Below are 17879 nucleotides of genomic sequence, written 5' to 3'. Positions count from 1 at the left end.
TTCTTCCATCCCCCCTGCAAGAGGAGAAGACCCTCCATGGATGACTCAGAGTAACATTAAACATATGCAGAACCAGGACCCGAGTGTAAACTCTCCTGGAGCAGGGGGCCATGCTCCTTTATTTAAAAAATTTCTAAAGCGCTGTCCCAAGTCGTGGCACTCTGCAAATATTTATTAATATGACATAGTTATGTATACTGTGGGGTGTGGTATTACAGTTTTATCAGTGAGTTTCAAGATGCTGTGTGCTATGAATGAGCTATGAAAGCCATCACACCCGCAGAGGGGCTAGGATAGCACTTCACCCAGCATTACTGTGTGTTCTGCATGTGACAGTCAAAGGAGCCATTTATAAATGTTCTGGAGGGTTTGTTTTTTTTTTTTTTTTAATTATTTAGCTGGGACCGGTGGCTGGAAGCTGCCAGGGCATGTGACAGCATGCCCTGCAACAAGATGCCATTCCTCCATTTTAAACAAGTATTCTGGCCATCTTCAGACACGGGATGCAGCTATAAATATAAATAGCTTTGGGCTAGTGGCCATTTACTGGCCGGATGTACAACTGGCATGTAAAACTAAGCTCCATTACCCAAAACAGGGTGACCACATCCACACTCTGCATTGGGAAACCTCTCTCTTAAATCCCCCAAGGCCTGCCCAGACTTTGATGAGTGGTTTTTTTGGTGAGCAACACCAATTAATAATAAATTATAGGTCAGTGACCAGGTTTGTGCCCTTGACCCTATTCAGTTACTAGTTGAAGCAGATATAAGTTTTTCACTGGGTCTCTAGGTTTCAATTTCAAGCATTGATAGGGACTTTTTTTTTAAGGATCCTCCACCTACTAAAAAAAAAGCCAAATTATTATCATATGAGTTTCAAATATTCACCCAAATGCTTTTTCTTCTGACAGGGAGAACAAACAAGGACCGTTTGATGCTAAAATCTTCTCCAAAATGCTGAAGAGCAGGAGCATATATAAAAGTAAAAACTTAGTAAGTGAGGTTCTTCTAGATTAAATCAAGAATAGGGCATATACTTCAGGACTGTTTTCTCTTGACTGCCTCATAGCAAGCGTTGATACTCTGAGGGGTAAATACATTGGTACAAGACTGGATACAGCCCTTCCCGGTCTGTACAGCATCCAGGCAGAAATGTTACATTTCTGGGAAGAGGAAGACAGCTTCTGATACATGGATTATTATTTTTTTTTAACATGATGTTGCTCTGAAGCCAGCCAGGGGGTTAAAACAAGAATGCACCTTGGCAGGGCCTGAGCAGGGACCAGGGTGCAGAGGAGCAACGTGTGAGCATCTGTCACACCCCACAGCCACACCGCCATGCGCATGGAGGGGATGCAGCTCTAAGGCAAATAACAGAAAAGAGGTTTTTGTCCCAAGAAGGTGCAGCCAGAGGGAGGTGAAAGCTCAGCTGTTCTCCTCGTAGTGCCCAAAACCTGGTGACGGAGGCCAAATCTTACAGAGGCCATATGCAAACTCCCTTGTACCTATAGCATGGGCAGCTTTAAAAGGGGATGAGGCCACTGTTTGTCCTTCCTCTGGCACGTGAGGCCATCCCTGCAAAGCAGCAAGATTGCAGCAACCTGAGATTTCTCCCCCATCAGACGTCTTGCAGAAGATTACAGCATTTTCCAGGGCGAAATACAAGCCTGAAGCCTCACAGCTCTGCTTTATTCTGCCTCTTTTCTCCCCCTACCCTGCCCTCAAATAACAGAGATTTTTGTGCACTAATATCCTGCTTACCTGCCTGTAAAGGGGCAGGATTCAGAGCTGTAGCCACAGGTCATTTTCCCTAAATTTCAGTGGTGTTTGTCTCCCTCATCTTGTCTTTAATATCATCACTCATCACGCATGCTGTAGGAGTGCCCAGTCCAAGCCACAGCAGAGGCCAACTCTTGTCCCGCTGGACCAGCCCAGCACCCATCACCAGCCAGAGGAAAATCAAAGCAGAGCCTCTCGACTCTTGTGCCATTTGGCCGGAGACCATGCAAGCCTGACCTTCCAGCCCAGGGACTGAGCAGAACATGCTTCTCCTCTGGACCAAAGGTCCCACCCCTACCCCAACACTGCCTTTTAAAGGCCTCTGTCCTAATAAAAACCAGCTGTCAGCTCCTCTCTCCAAAGCTGAATGATCCCTTCAGGGTGGGGTAGCGCTTTCTCTTCCCTATGAAGAAGTCCAGTAACCCCTCCTTTGCTGCGGTGCTGGAGCTGGAGTCCTCCTCGCAGGGGGGCTTAGCAGTGGGTGCATAATTAATAGCAGTGATTTGCAAGAGTGGCGAGATGGAGACCAACTGGAAAGGATAAAATGCCTGAACAGCCTTTTTGGAATAGGAGGAATAATGTAAAATCTTCAGGGGAGTGTCTGCCATTATGGTCCCGGCTTTGCAAATGCTGGCTGAGAGTAAAAACACCTCATCTGTGAGCAAGGCATTTGTTAGACATCCCTATTTCTGCCCATTTTTAATCTAGTCCCTGATCCCAACATTCATTCTGACTCTGTGATGGAAAGCAGGGACCAGGAGAGAGCTGTGCCAGGTTTTGCGCTGACTCAATGGGTCTTGGGACCATCTCATGCAAGGCAGCATTAGGGCCAGGCTCTCCAAAGGGCTTTTGGAGAGGTTTTCAGGCAAGGTTGACTTACTTGCAGAAAAGAAGGTGGACTTTTTGCAGGGCTCAAGGCAGCCATCCCTGTTGCCACACCTCCTGGGCAGATATTCCAATGCTGTTTGTGTGAACATCCTTCAAAAATAGGATTTCTGTTGCCTAAGTGGGAGTTGAGCACCTCTGCAAACCCAGCTGTGACCAAAGGGGCTGAACATTTCTGAAGATTCAGACCCTACTTGCTCTGCTGAAGGGACACATTTTCAGACAAGGCAAAATAAAACAAAACTGAGGTGGGACATGGGTCACCTTGGTTAGTTGCAATCCATGGCCTTGAGTGGAGAACACAGAACCCCCAGTCTGGGGAAGGATCCCAAAGCAACCCACAGTGCCCCATCTCAGCCAAGTACTCTATTTGCAACTGTGAGAAAAAGCTACTTTTTGATGGAGATTGGGGACAGCAAGGAGATTAGTAGCACAGTCACCTTATGACCTAACTTGACAAGAGCTGGCAAGGTACCAAACAAGGTACCATGCTTTGAAACTTGGTCTGGAACCATTCGGACAAGGAAAACCTCTCTGAGGTACACTCTGCTCTATGTAATCATAAACCATAGGTAACACCAGGCTTTTATATTTTTACCTAAAAACTTCCTTGCATTTCACAGGAGTCATTTCATACATCTGTCTCACTCACCCCTTCCCTGGCTGGGACACGTAAATTTGAAGCTCCTCTGGACAGCTCAGGTGGGGTCTAATTTTCAATAATCCACACCCCATTTAGTCCCCACTAATACATGGCTCTTCTCTCAACTCTGGGTGCTAGTTTCTCCTAAAAACCTGCCCGGCTTGGTCACAGCTATGGGCACTCAGAGCTGCTCATCTGTTTGCTCTGCTGGGAGCCTAGCTTCCAAAAACCTGGTCTCTGATTTTCTTAGGCATCCTTCAAGACATCCTTAAGGCATTCTTAAGACATCCAGCTTGAATTATCTTCCCTTCTAGCTGTTTTTATTAAAGAATGGTCTTCAAGGTGATGCTACGAAAACCCTTCATCCTTTCCCAGAAACACCCAGGCTTGGTTGTTTTGTTCTTACCTAAAACTGCCGGGAAAACATTGGAGATGAATCCTTTCTGTTGACAGCAGTGATTTTTTTTCCTGAGTGATTTATTTCTGATCCTGATGTGATTTCTCTCTGATTGCACCTTGACGGTTCGGTTAGGCTTTCTGTTTACCTACAAACACCTGATTACGGGCTTTGGTTCCTCTTCCATGATGGAGTATGTCCATCGTCATAAAAAATTTGTGAAATAGGTGCTGAGCAAGGTAGAGCACTTTTGAGGTTGTAGTACGGATTCAGAGCCTGACTTAGCACTGTGTTACTTTAATTTTATTCCAGAGCCATTCCAGGGGTTAATTATAGGATGGCATAAAAACACAAGCAGGCGTTTGTTCCTTTTGCCGCCTCATAGCATTGCTGCGCTATCGCTTGGACACCGTCCTGCTCTTGGAAAACACAGGCTGTTACGTATCGCTTATTCACTTAATTGCATGGAATCTACAGAACAAATATTCACGAAGCTATTTTAATAGAGGAAATCTGCAGGGTAAATATTCACGAAGCTCGTTCTCTCCTCAGCAAAATGCAAGGCAGATTTGAAAGCCATTTGTCACTTTGCTCAAAAAGTCGAGGGCTGGGCAGGGTAATTATAGGGAGTTCATTAAGGTGAGGTAATGGGAAAGAGAAATGGGGACTTGTTTGACCCACGTTACCTGGGCACAGCCCCACAGCCCACCAGTGCTGATGTGCATGAAAAAGGAAGGCAAAATACCAGCAGACTTCTCCCATGCTGAGCCACATGGGGAGCAGCCACAAAAGTCTGAAGACAGCATGCAAAATCCCCTCTTCTAATCCCATCTCCATCCCTGGTCCCCACCAAGCCCTGTGAGATGGGTCTAAGGACAATTCTGGATGCCTCCAAAGGATACGCCTGTCATGGATGGCCATGCTGGCATGACCTAGCTGGGATTATAGTGCTGCTTCATCAGCTCACAGAGGCTTGGGAGCCTGTGTCCTACAGGGGACATCCCACCCCACCTGCCTAACATGCCATTTTCCTTGGAAGTGAGGCTTGTTATCCTAAATTCTGTAAGAAATAGTGCAACCAAACTGCAAGCAGTCCCCAAATCTGTCCTGTAGACTGGGCTATAGGATCATGGCAGCTTGGTAGAACTCCCTTCAATAACCCATGAGGTTCACCAAGCTGCTGCCAGTTTAGTTACTGGAGGGATGTGGTGGTGTGGAGGTGGTACTGAGAGTCAGTGTTGGCATGTTGTCTCTGAAATGTTTGGGATGACAGATGTCGAAGAGAAATGGGTGGGTTAATTTAGGACTTCTCCAATTCCCCACTTGTTTTTGTGGACTTTCACTGCTCTTGTCTCCTCTCCCATCCTTCTTCTGGGGACAGTGGACTGTCACGGGTACAAAATCCCTCTTACTACATGCACACAAGTTATAGAATCATAGAATCATAGAATCATTTAAGTTGGAAAAGATCTTTAAGATCATCAAGTCCAACCGTTAACCTAGCACTGCCAAGTCCACCACTCAACCATGTCCCTAAGTGCCACATCTACACGTCTTTTAAATACCTCCAGGGATGGCGACTCCACCACTTCCCTGGGCAGCCTCTTCCAATGCTTGACAACCCTTGCGGTGAAGAAATTTTTCCTAATATCCAAACTAAACCTCCCCTGGCACAACTTGAGGCCATTTCCTCTTGTCCTATCACTTGTTACTTGGGAGAAGAGACCAACACTCCCCTCGCTACAACCTCCTTTCAGGTAGTTGCCTGGCACAAAGCAAGCCAGGGCTCCCAAACACCACTGCTGCAATATAAATAGTATCCTTTATTTTTAAACACGGATACAAAAGCATCAGGCCTCCTTGAATTATCCTGATCTGTTAGACTGACAGCTTCCTAATCCTGCAGAGCCACACATCTGGGTGTGCACATGCTTTAACAGTCATGGCTGGGAAGGACCACGCTGTCTATAAACCCAACAAGTCTGTATGCCATCCCAAAGGATGCACTTGTGCTCACACAGAGGTTGGGGGCTTGGTGCTGTGACCATTTTGGGTAGATTCCCCATCCCTCTCCATGCTGGAGATCTGACCGAACACTTTCTTCTTGCCTTTCAGCCTCTGAATCCAGTCCCCGCTTGACTCGGTGGAAAAGCTCTATTAATATCAACAGGACACATTCAGATGTGAAAAGCCACAGCCTCGATAAACTATAATAATTCATATTCACTGAGGAGCTGATCCTCCTTCTCACTGCTCCTTTCATCCCTCCCACGGCTGTGATAGCAGTAAGACATTATGCTATGAGAATAACCCAGAACTTGCTACTTCCGTCTGAAAACACAACAGCTTCAATTACTGACTCATCCTAATACTCTGCGGGACAACTCCCATATTTTTCCACTTTTTTTACTGTTTTGTGCTGCCCTTTTCTTCTGATCTTCTTCTCTTCAGCACAAAAAGAGCACACCGCTGTTCTTTGGTTGTTGGGGTGTTGTTTTGTTTTCTTGCTTTTGTGGTGGTTTGGGGGTTTTTGAAACTGGAGAAGGTGAAATATAGGGGCAAGGGGAAGGAGCATACCAGAATGCATTAAGGCACACACTGGAATGGCAAGCCAGTAGTTATCCAAGTATATGTGGCAGAAAGCATCTCTGAATAAACAATAATAATAAAATAACAATAATAATAATAAAAGCAGCAGAAAGCTTTCTCCATCTAACCAGGCCAAAAAAATAAAGGTTTGGCAAGGAACAGTCTGAGAAAGTGTCTGAAGAGCTGGAAGTAGGTTCCGTATCATACAGAAGAGCCAAAAATGTGTTTGGCCACAAACAACGTGTGATGCATTGCAAAACGTTTCATGAGGAGATATTTAGAGGGTGGGATGGTTGGCATGGAGAGGAAAGGGGAGTGGAGGCATCGCTGCGGGAGGAATATCTTTAGCCTTCAAACAACAGCCACTAAAGTATCCCGAATGCTCTGCCTCCCCAGAGGTGCCAAGGGTTGAAAGTTTTGTGCAGAATGGCTTTTGTGAGATAATGTATTCTCATTTAAAATTATTTTTTAGTTGCCCCTTTCATAGTGAGAAGGAAAAACCCAAAGACAGGGCCTGATGCAGGGATGTCAGTAGGCTTTGGATTAATGGATTTTGGATTGGACCCACGGTGTAAGAGACAGTGCTCCAATCTAGCCATAAATAAAGTGGCTTCCATTAACGTTTATATTTGCTTTAATTTATTTAACCAAGAAAGTCAGCAGAGGCCCATAGGTCTCAGTATTAAGAATGAGCCGGCCAAGACAGCAGCAGATAAAGCTTGCACCAGCGTAAATCAAAGCTTCCATAAGTCATACTCAAGAAACCATGGGTGAGTAAGGCAATAAAATGTGACCATTGTTTCTTTATTGTATCATTCTCGGCTTTCACTTTCTGCCGGAGCCAAACATCATTTCTGTTCCGTCTTTTTAAGAGGTCCTGGAGAGGATGGACCAAACTCGTTGCAAACCCAGGATCTAGAGCAGGAGTTCAGAAGCTGGGATTTGCAAGCAGCTCACAAATGCTTTGCCTCCCTTTATGACCAGATAATAATAAAGATGAGATCCAGAAGCTTTATTACTTTTTTTTCTACTTAAATGTTGGAAAAGGCTGCGTCTCCACCTTGTTAGATCCACATCGTGAAAAATCACTGCAATCCAGCATTTCTTTGCCCAATATAATTTGAGTTTACCCACATATAGACAGCCGTCCATCCTGGAAATGGATACGTTTAATTTTCCCTGTCTCAGAGGTGCAAGGAGCTGGCAGGACCCCCGCAGAAGGGCTGGTTCAGCATCTCACCTCCCTCGACACGGGGCTGCGGAGACACAGTGGATGCTATTTTGCACCAGGGAGGAGATTTAATCCTTTAAAGTTCATCTTGGCAAGCAGCCCTTTTCCCATCCAGTCATGGCACCCACCTCCTCAGACCTTTTGGGGGTACCAAGTGCTCTTTAGACGCCTTTTCTTCCTTTTATAATACCCCACAGGACGGCACCAGTTTACGACTGTATTACAGTGATGCTGTTCCTGCTACTACAATCATGGCTCTGTCATGATTTCCATTATAAACCTTGGACTGGATTTTTTTTTTGGTACTTTTTTCTTTTGCTGGGGTCTATAATTTGATCGTAAAAACTCATGCTGGGCTGAAATTCAGCTGCCAGGTCTTGGTTGGATATCAAATCTGATTTAACCCTGAGGATGCTGAACTGCTTTCAGGTAGATGAGGGCTTTGGGGTGCTGAGCATGCCAAGGTGTTGGACACAAGTCCTTAGGGGCAGCAAGGAAGGGTGGTCCACTTTGGTTTGGGGTATTTTGGGACTGAGGTGCAGGGAAAATCCAGCTGGGCAATGCCACATCTCATTTGCCATGGTCTCCTCTGCATCTCTTGGACTACAGATTGTAGCTGATACGCCTCAGTCCTTTGATCGACATCTTTATTCCCCATCCTCATGGGTGTCTCATGTTTGATCTGTTCCTCAGCTCTTCACACTGAATTTCTCAATGTATGTAATGCATATTTTAATACAAAAAAACACACCAGACATATGTCACTCAAAAGCACCTTGACCCCCTTGCTCTACATCTTGCTGAATCACACCTTTGATGAACCCTTGTTTTCCAAGCCCCCCTCCAGAAAGGCTGAATTTTCCCAAAAGGATCACTTAAGTTCAGGTGGGGTTCAGGTTTGACAGCAGCTCCAGCCCACCAGAAACTGCTGGTTCCTGGGGCCAAACTCATCCATTCAGTGGCTCAGATGTACCACCAGCTCAGAAAGCTCTTCAGTCATCTCCGCAAGGAGAAACCAAGGCGAGGACTCAATAGAGCTGAGCACAGCACAGACACAGCTGCATCATGGACAAGGATTTACTGGGGGGGAAAAATAGCCACCAGCAGGACACATTGCATCAGGGAAAGCAGAATGGGAACCGCTGATGTATCAGCTGCCCACGGATTCCCCATCTCTGTAAACGTGAAAAATAGTGCAATGAAAGGGAGTGACACTATCTTGCAATTATGGTGGGATGGAGCAAGCACACTTCCAGTTCAGCCCACCTTCTTTAGAGACCTTCTCTAGGCTGGAAATAAACTCTTTCTGTTGTGGTGCCTCCCTTTTTCTTATTTTTTATCCCTACATAATTCTTTATACTTAAGCACCCAGCTTTTACATACAGCTAAAACAGCCTGAGGTGGATTCTGATGGCAGGGGGTGAGCTTTGCTCCCAGGGACGCTGCTGCTCTGGGATGGTCTGTAGGTCACCCATTGCCTTGATGCAGCTCTGCCCATAAAAGCTGGTGCTGTAGACATGTTCAAGCTCCAAAGAGCAGAGCTTGGTGGCTGGGATGCTACAAGGCACCTCTAGGAAAGCTTCCAGTCCCAGATCCATCCCTGATTCAGTCTGGAGAAAAGGCTGTTCCTCTCTAGACCTGCTTCTCTCTCCCCATTGCCTAGGGATGGAGAGAAGCAGAAAACGCTCTTAATTAAAGCAATGCAGCACGAAACCAGGACACCGTGTCCTCATCTGGAAAGCGGGTGTAATAGCACTTTCCTAGCCTGCAAGGGCACAGTGAGATGCCGTTAAAGACTTTTGCATTGGTCAGATACTTCAGCTGTGAGGGTTCTCCTGGGAGCTTAAAATTGATGGGATGAGGTATCATGGCTGTACAAACCCCTAATCTATCAAAGCAATAATCTATGGAAGAAAGATATTTTACAACGCACTTACACAGCAGATGGTAAGTGACTTATGATGTATTCCACCTATCGTCCGCAGGAAAACAGTATTAATAAAATATGCTGACGTGACAGATTAATAGCTCAGAACTGCGGTCCAGAAAAGGTTAGGACTAGCCTATTCTTCCTCTGGGGTTTTTAACAATAAGGAATTAAGTAAATGTTACAAACTGAAGATTATGTGCACGCAATATTAAAGCAAGGCTTTGGTCTGGATGCAGGCAGTAAAACCGGCACCGTGGGACTCGATGTTTGTTGCGCTGCGGCGACACCATTGCAACTTCGCACGGTTTACAAATAAAGTGTGGCTCATTCTTGCTGCTCACGCTGCCAACCCGTCCCAGGATCTGAGAAGCCAGATGTGCTCCTCTGGCTCCGGCACCACCTCCGGCAGCACCAAGGGCCTGATCCTTCACATCCTTCCCACCTCCCAGCCTGGGAAAAAAAAAATAAAATAAAATAAAAAGGCTGAAAAGGGCCGGTGGTTTGGGTTTTCTTACTTTTTGGAAGTGAAACACAAAGTCCTGCTAGAGTTAATCACTGCTGAGCCATTTGGTACGTTTGATCCTGGTTTAGAAACAGAGATGCTGGGGCTGCATTCCCTGCTCCAGCAGTGACCTGGGGGTGTTGCAAAGCCCATGATTTCACCCCATATGTCCCTATTCCTCTCCTTGACCTTCTCATCCCGATTCCAACTCTTTGGGGCAGAGCCTGGGGGGAGGCAAAGGGAGGGGGAGTATTCACGCTGGATAATTTTAAGCACTTACGGTAGTTATCTGAGATCCTTCGGATCTTCCATAGTCAGCAGAGGGAGAGAGGATTCTCCAAAGGGCAATTGGGAGCCCTGGAGCTGAGGTCAGAGCCAGCATTTTGGTTGGGAACTGCTGTATTTCATGTGATGGTTGGTACCATCCAGCCATAACCACAAAAGGTTTGATTTGTCTCACCTTTCTTCAGCCTTCCTGAAGGTGGGTGTCTAATCCAGCCAGCTCTGCTTCCTCTGAAGGTGATGGACGGTGTTGTCCCTACCAAACACTGCTCTGCAGGGGATTTGGATAAGCCTTTGCCATTTTGGACTAGCACAATCACCAGTGCTGCAGGATGCTTTTGGAAATGTGGATCTCTGGTTTGGAAAAAACAGAACAGAAAAGTCCAGACTGAATTTGTATCTGTGATCTCTGGATTTAGGGCTCTATCTCACATATCAGTGGGACCAAGCTGGGTAGAGATGCAGTTCTCACCACAGCTGCATCAGCAAGAACACTTCATCTTGCTAGTATGGGTTCTTTTCTTCTTCTAATACCAAGCTCTTTTGTCAAAGTAACTGTGTCCACATTGGAGTGACTGACCTCCTGTCAATACAGAAGGAAGGAAGGAAGGGAGGAAGGGAGGAAGGAAGGAAGGAAGGAAAAAGAATGTGAGAAAGAAGGAAAGAGGGAAAGAAAGAAAAGGAGAGAAAGAGAGAAAGAGAAAGAGAGGAGGAAAGCAAGAAGAAAGCTACCTTTGTTCTCTGCTACTTTAAATTTAAAACATCACACTGGTAGTAATAGATTGGCTTCATTACACAAAAACTGTAAAGTCCAGCTAGCTCATAATTCCACCAATAAAGATCATGATTTGCCAATAAAAATTAGGGCAGCCACTGATCCATAGTCTAGATTTCCTGCTTGGGATGGAATTGTAAAATATGATGATCAAATTTGGTGCAAACCAGAGCAAATGTGCAAACTAAGCCAAGCAAAAGTATTTCCCTCTCCTTGCCGCTGCCATATGAACCCAGACAGGACCAGGTCCTTCAGCAGAACACCCCAAACCACCTACAGCAGTTGCGATGAGGAACCTAATTTTTTAAGCTATATGGAAAGTCTTTGCTCACCATTTTATGTGTAACTTTTTTAGCAACTTACAAAAAGAGGCACAGAGAGGCTTGATTGAAAACTGATGACACAATCTAGCCCTGCTTTTAGCATTTTGGCATGCAGCACAAAAGCATTTCTGAAATCCCTCCAGCATCTAGGACTGTACCTGGAATGTTTTTAGGACTAATATTAAAAATACATGGTAGGCTAGAGGCAGGTCTACTCAGCGGAGTGAACATCAAATGAATTACCTTCACCTATCTGTGAGTGATAGAAAGACAAGAGTCTTGTGTGATATATTTTGCCTCTGGGAAAAAAAATCTTGAGAAAGTACCTTCAACCTGATTTCAAACTACTTTGTTTGGTGTTTTCTCCAAGAGCCTTAAAAATGCTTGCAATCTCATAAGCATGGCTACGGGTCTTGTTCAGTCAGTTCCCAACCCCACCACTGAGACCTGGTCTTCCAGGAACACCTGCCAAATAAAATGTTTGAAAAAAAAATACATGTGGTCTTTACTTAGAAGTCTTGAGGGTATCCAGATCGTAAATTTGTTGTGGAGCGTGTGGCAATGCTTATTTACTCGCCATTGATTATTTTCTTTGTGGGAGTTTTCCAACCAAGTTAGAAAGTCAGAAAGCACTGGTTATAGTAAATCCATAATGTACATTAAAGTAATAGCTGAAGGAAGCCATCAAAATTCATCCTTGGAGAAAAAGACACAGGAGATGTTCATTTGTATTGACGAAGATGCCCAGGGGAACAGTAACGTCATTATTAGAGGGGTGCAAATAAAAAGTAAAACCCTGGGCAGATGAAGATCATCTGGACTTGGGGTTTGAGATGGAGGTGAGACTCTGCTAAGCATCTGTGAAAGAGCAAGGCGAGGTATGCCAGCCCTGAGCAAACAGCTTGTGGTCTTGCTATGGCTGCAAGGGTGAAGCTGTCTCTGGGAAGCTTTGGGATGAGGTTTTCTTTCAAGTTTCTGGTTTTATTTGAACTTCAAAGTTGAAGCAAAAGTCAAAGAACAAGGACTCGGCGGTGGGAAAGCTTTTCATGGTCTTCCTCACGATTGCATCTGTCCAAGGGGAAGGCGTGTGTCTGCACTGATGTTTCAGTTGACAACAAACCCAAATCAGAAGACCTGCTCCAGGGAAGCACCTACCACACATTGACCAAGAGTGGGTCCATGGGACGAGGTTAGAGCTATTCCAAAAAAACCCTCTTTGGAGGGTGGATGTCAAGTCTTCAGCACTTTTTCACTCTGCATAGCCTGGTGATGTGGACATAGCCAGAAATCTTCGCCCAAAGAGCTGTGGTTAATGTTGGGGTATAGATGAAGATCATGTAAAGAAACACAGAAGCTCTTAGCGGTGGGATTCGTAGGCCACGTCTATACTGTCAAATAACAGAGGACTAGCAAGTGTCCCTGCCCTGAGGCCAAGCGGTATGGACCGGTGGGTGTCCACACCGCTCAGGGCTGTCCCTGTCTGGAGCACATCCCCCCTACACCGCACACAGTGCCGCTTTCCCCCAGCTCACGTGTTGCCCCTCTGGCCCCAAGACATAACAACTGTTTTGTGTGTTTTGGCCAAGTTTAACTGTCTGAAATAATATGCAGGCTGTGCTGCAGACCATTGGAGTGGTGTTTTCTAGCACAAAACCAATGCTTGAGGGTGTGAATCCTGCTGGGATTAGTGCTATAGGTCTATGCATAGGATAGAAGGGGCCAAAACAGGTTCAGACTCACGCTCCCTGCCCATGAGGACTCTTGAGTAAACTCATCCCAGACTGGGCATGGGGCAGGGGGTGAGCGGTATGGACCATCCGGATGGACTCAAGCTCATCTTCTGGTGGCCTCTTGGTCAGTAATGCAGACAAATCCACTTTGCTGGGTCGGCCTGGGTGGTCCTGGGCTCTTCGCACCTAACGTGGGCAGGGGAAGAGACGTTGCCCTTTTTGTACCATGCATGTACAGCCTCCTGTCTTTGCTCCCTCCCTTTAAGAAACTCAGATCCAGCGTGAAAAACGCAGGTCTGGGGGAAGAGTTTGAAGGAAAACCCACATCATCCCTTCACCCATCAAATTCCTTATCTCTTTGAACGTGAACCGCAATCAAAGCAATATTAAAACAAAGGGGAGACTAAATTAGCATCCTTAATGAGCGCACCACACATTTTTACACATGGGGCAGGAGACATCTGACCAAACACATTCATCAGCATGTCCCCTCCATCCAAGGTAGTCAGGTCCAGCTTCCCTTATAGTCAACGTAGAGAGAGGGATGCTTTGATACACCTCTTCTAAACGCAGCCATGCAAGAAGACAGATGAACTGCTCTCCAAGAAACTCTCCATCAAACACCAAGGCAGCAAAGACATCTGGTGGCTGATGCAGGTGAGATGAATCCATGTCCAGAAGGGACCAAGTTCCCTTTCATTTATCCCATTGGCCCAACTACTAGCACTTAAAAATAATGCATAGACACCCAGAACACCCCGCCATGGGGATGAAGGTGGGATGGGCGATCTGGTGGAGGGTTTGCAGAAGGAGGAAGCGTCAAACTTGAGATGCGGTGAAGGAGATTCAGCAACAGTGGAAACATGCAGGATTAAACCAGCATCTCTATGTAGATGGGAACGCATCGGGTTAGACAGCAGCAGCTTTCCAGCATCAAGGAGCAGCAAACAAGCCCCGAGAAGATGTGGCAACTGCACTATATAGTCGGCAAGAATAATACACCTCTCTCCTGTTGGCAGGAGCCATAGACTTCTCTTTGTGGGCATGGGTGAAAGGCAGGTCCCGTGACACCAGCATCCAACCCACCACGCACAGCTGGTTGGGATATCCCAGCCTCTTGGCAAAGGCGTTTTTGCAGCCGCAATGGCCCACAGAAAGCAAACCGACCCTGTTGCAAACCCCTTGACATCCAAAAAGCGAGCGCTGGCTGCCAGGGTGCGATGCTCTGGGACGTGCGTTCGCAGGATCCGGCCTCAGCGGCAGAGCGAGACCTAACGAGAGGCATGTAATTAACTTCAGATGTACCTGTCAAGATGTCACGGACACAGACCCGGAGAGGAGCAGCGTGTTATTTGTTTCTCATAATGTAACAATTATCTTGTTGTAACAGGGGCTCTCTCCCGCGCTCCCTCTCTGCCTCTTGTTTTCCTTCCACATTCGTTCACACATTATTTAACTTTTGACTTGGACACAGCAGGTAAAAGCATTTAACAGCTTGGCTGCTTGTTCAGACGGAGCTGGGAAGGGGAGGGGGGGAGCAGACGGCAATTTTTTGCCTTAAATTTTCAAGTTTTCAGCGCTGCATTTTTCTAAAGGGGGGGGTAGAAGAAAAGGGAAGGAGTGCGTGGGGGGGTGGGGATGGCATTCCACAAAGACGGAGTCACATTTTCCAGCATTATAACATGCTCTCCGCTGTCCCCAGCCTTCACTCGGAGACGCATTCCCGCTCCACAGCGGAGAAAAGGTCAGCGGTAAAAATTTCGCAGGAACTCCATCATTGTCCTCGCGGGACGTGTTCATCAGGAGGAGAGAGCCGGGCGTCTCGCTCTGTCGACAGAAATCCACATCACAAAACGTATTATTGGGGGAAGGTGGGGCAGGGGGACCCACGGCCAGAGAGAGCCCATGACTTCATTTCGCAGGGGCTGCCGCCGGGTGATTATTTCCCCCAGCTCGCTGGATACCCGCAGAGGTGTATGGCAGCGCCGAGGGGACAGACAGACGGATGTTATGCTGAAGAAATGCTAAAGGCTGGAAAGACAAAACAGGGTGGACGTGATAGAAAGGGCTGGAAAAGCTTCCACCCTGGGGGAAAATTAACTTTTAGTTTACATAAAGGAAGGTATAACTCTTCTTTGCTGCCAGGTATGCATCTACCTGAGCTTGGACAGAGCAAATCCAGCAGCCAGGGGGATATAACAGCGTTTGCCCAGTGGTAGTTACTGAACAGAGGGAGATTTTTAATGGGGAGCGAAGCCCATCATTGCAATAATAACTCAATCTCCTTGGATTCACCCCAAAATGAGACTGGACGTTGGAGCGGTTGATTTTTGCTAGGAAGCGCACACGGACGTGGGGCGAGGGAAGGGGCTGATATTGAGAAACACGAGGCGCATCCTCCCCAAAGGGGGTTGCTGCCGATGGTGAAAATGCCTCTTCCCCCGGCGGCTGACGCACTCGAGGGAATTCCTCCGCTCCCGAGAGGTAAGAGCCCCAGAGGACTGTTAAACTACAAAGATCAATTATTAAAATCAGTGTGAAAATCGATTGCGTTTCTCTTTTGTCACACATGCACACACACACACATGCCACAGGGGAGCCTGCACCCTTCAAAAAGCACCCCTGCAAGCAGGAGGGCAGCAAACCCCAGCGCTCTCCAAACAGCGTGGTTTGACACTTTTTTTCTCCAAACACAAAACAAAGGCTGGACTGTGCTTTAGAAAAGGACCAAGTGCTGGGAGCTGCACTGGGACCTCATGCCCAGAAGACTTTGAAGTGTATTTGAGTTTTAAAATACCGCTTCTGAGCTAGAGGTTTTACTTTTTTGGCATTTTGTTGCTGTTCGGTTTTGTTTTGTTTTGTCTTTTTTTTTTTTAAAGACTTGCCAGCCTCAATCCCAAAGTCGCTTTTAGCTTCTTTTTCATGTGGCTGAATCCTCCCCATCTTCCCCAAACCATATCACGCTGCTCGCATCAAAGAAGCCATTCCCTGTGGGTCAGGGCTTTATGCATCCCCCCCAGTTACGGGACCACATATGAGGCATCAATATTTACATGAGACTGTTTACTCAGGCAGTATGTACACAATTAAATTTATCCGAAGCGAGAAGGCCTCACTCTGCTCCCCGTAATGTTTCCTCTCTTTTCTGCACACTCAGGAGCACGCACGGCTCAGCAACGCGTGGTCAACCCCCGGTATCCATACAGGCTGGGGGATGAAGGGATGGAGAGCAGCCCTGCGGAGAAGGACTGGGGGGTACTGGTGGATGAAAAGCTGGATGTGAGCCGACAGTATGGTTTCACCAAGGGCAAGTCCTGCCTGAACAACCTAATGGCCTTCTATGATGGAATGTCTACATCAGTGGACAAGGGAAGAGCTATGGATGTCATCTATCTGGAATTCTTTAAGGCCTGTGACACATTCCCCCACAGCATCCTGCTCTCTAAATTGGAGAGATATGGATTTGATGGGTGAACTGTTCGGTTGATAAGGAATTGGTTGGATGGTCGCATCCAGAGGGTAGTGGTCAATGGCCCAATGTCCAGATGGAGATCAGTGATGAGTGGTGTCCCTCAGGGGTCCGTACTGGGACCAGGACTGTTTAGTATCTTCATCAAAGACATTGACAGCGAGATCAAGTGCACCCTCAGCAAGGCTGCAGATGACACCAAGCTGAGTGGTGCAGCTGATACGCCTGAGGGACAGGATGCCATCCAGAGGGACCTGGACAAGCTTGAGAAGTGGGCCCAAATGAACCTCATAAGGTTCAACAAGGCCAAGTGCAGGGTCCTGCACCTGGGTTAGGGCAACCCCTGGTATCAACACAGGCTGGGGGATGAAGGGATGGAGAGAAGCCCTGCGGAGAAGGACTTGGGGGTACTGGTGGCTGAAAAGCTGGACATGAGCTGGCAATGTGCGCTCACAGCCCAGAAAGCCAACCGTATCCTGGGCTGCATCCAGAGCAGCGTGGCCAGCAGGGTGAGGGAGGGGATTCTGCCCCTCTGCTCCGCTCTGGTGAGACCCCCCTGCAGTGCTGCGTCCAGCTCGGGGGCCCTCAGCACAGGAAGGACATGGAGCTGTTGGAGCGGGTCCAGAGGAGGCCACGGAAATGGTCAGAGGGCTGGAACACCTCTGCTGTGGAGAAAGGCTGGGAGAGTTGGGGTTGTTCAGCCTGGAGAAGAGAAGGCTGCAGGGAGACCTTATAGCAGCCTTCCAGTACTTAAAGGGACTTGTAAGAAAGATGGGGACAGACTTTTTAGCAGGGCCTGTAGCGATAGGACAAGGGGTGATGGTTTTAAACGAAGAGGGGAGATTCAGACTAGATCTAAGGAAGAAATTTTTTACAATGAGGGTGGTGAAACACTGGCCCAGGTTGCCCAGAGAGGTGGTAGATGCCCCATCCCTGGCAACATTCAAGGTGAGGTTGGATGGGGCTCTGAGCAACCTGCTCTAGTGGAAGATGTCCCTGCTCATGGCAGGGGGGTTGGACTAGATGACCTTTAAAGGTCCCTCCCAGCTCAAACCATCCTGTGATTCTATGTCATATTGCAGCAACCATGTGCGCTGCTGTGTTTGCCCTGATTGCCTCCTCTGAAAAAAAATGCCTCAGCATGTATTTTACTTACAACTCACACCCTATAGGGCTGCTGAAATTTCCAGTGAGCGTCTAAAGGATTTCAATTTTGCATTTTCTGGGGTTTCATCCTACTCCTCTAGCTGTCAGTGGTAAAATACTTGAACCCAGGGGTAATATGCACGCTGTAAATAGTTTGCAGTGGGGTGAAAACTCCCTGGAAGGGGCAATATCAAGC

This window comes from Mycteria americana, chromosome 1 (genome assembly GCF_035582795.1).
Source record: "Mycteria americana isolate JAX WOST 10 ecotype Jacksonville Zoo and Gardens chromosome 1, USCA_MyAme_1.0, whole genome shotgun sequence".
Lineage (NCBI taxonomy): Eukaryota > Metazoa > Chordata > Aves > Ciconiiformes > Ciconiidae > Mycteria > Mycteria americana.
The sequence above is the reverse complement of the archived record's forward strand: the minus strand, read 5'-3'. Positions refer to the sequence as shown.